Below are 1,548 nucleotides of genomic sequence, written 5' to 3'. Positions count from 1 at the left end.
ATTTTCGGAACCATAACAAAAAGACACTATAAATATTTCATCGGTAAAACCACCTTTGAAGAAACATTTTCGATCAATTCAATTACTTCGATATATTGAGGGTTACTCGCATTTTAAATTCATCTTGTTAATGTGGTATGTGTCGTTCAGGAGTCTGTCCATTTTGTTCTAGAAAAACTAAATTGCCACGTCGATTGCCATATAGTTGTTCATTATCCTTTTAATATCCATCTTATCTGTAATGATTCCTCTCTTTTATTCCTGATATTAGTAAGTCACGCTTTCTCTCTTACTTTTTTTCATGCTTTCAATACTTTTAAATACTATCGTTATGGATTTACAAACCTTTTTATTCCTTTCAGAGAACCAGTATTGCCTTTGTTAATCTCTATTTTCATTTGTTTGTTTTTATTTTGTTGATTTTAGCTCACATCTTATTTCCTATTTTCTTGGGTTTAATTTCCTTTTTTAAAAAATTTCTAACTTCTAAATATAAAAACCTACACAACTGATTTTAAGCCTTTCCTTTTTTACTAATATAAATATTTTAAGCTATAAATTTGCTTCTACATACTCCTTTAGCTACATCTCATAAATGTTGATCTGTTCAATTTTAATTATCATGCTTTTTGAAATGTTCTATGTTCTTATCTTTTTCCTTTTAAGAGTTTTTATTTCAGCTGGCAAAGGGGGACAGGGGTCACAATAATAACAAACAAGAGAAAGTGGCAAAGTCCTTATAATCCTTGTTCCTGGTCTCTACTTCCTAACTGGCTTCTGGCCTTTAATTTTTATGTTAGGGTTGGAAAGAAAGGAGGTCATCGATCACACCTCCTCGCCTTTCCCCCTAACGTAGACCTGTAACTGGTATATTTTTCTGTAATGGTCCCTTTACCCGGTATTACAGCCAGTGATGAAATTCAAACCAAGTGGGCAGTGATTGACTTCTCTGTGAACCTTGAACCTGGATGACTCAGTTGCCCTGAGAAGCTGACACCTTTTTTTTCTTTTTGGTACTGTCTCAGAGAAGCCATAGGAACCCTAAAATAACCCACCACAAAATCCATACAGATACTAAACATAATAGTCTAACTATTCTCTTTTATAACCACACAGAATGAAGTAGAAGTAAATCAAACCGTAAGAATTACAGAAAAATTGCAACATTTTAGATCTGCTTAATGAGGCAATGACGCAGAAGTTAGGGCACTAAATTTTACAATTCTGAGTACAATGAACTGATAACTATGTTTAGTTCTAGAAAATCTCTAGGTTTAGGAGTGCTGATTATCTCCTATACGATCTCATTTTACTCCTTTGGGCAAGTTAATAATATGAAGTCCCTTACTTTGAATGATGTTTTTCGATTCTTAACATTCGCATAAACTTTGATGCTCGGAATTCTGCTGTTAAGTATCAGATAAAGTAACACCGTTTTAGCCTTAGGTTAAATGAATTCATCAATGCAGGTTAAATAAATTTACCAAAGATATATCACTAGCGAGTGTTAGTGCTGGGGCTGACTTGGAGGCTGCCTGCCTCCCTGGC

Source organism: Pteropus vampyrus, unplaced genomic scaffold (genome assembly GCF_000151845.1).
Source record: "Pteropus vampyrus isolate Shadow unplaced genomic scaffold, Pvam_2.0 Scaffold342, whole genome shotgun sequence".
NCBI lineage: Eukaryota > Metazoa > Chordata > Mammalia > Chiroptera > Pteropodidae > Pteropus > Pteropus vampyrus.
The sequence above is the reverse complement of the archived record's forward strand: the minus strand, read 5'-3'. Positions refer to the sequence as shown.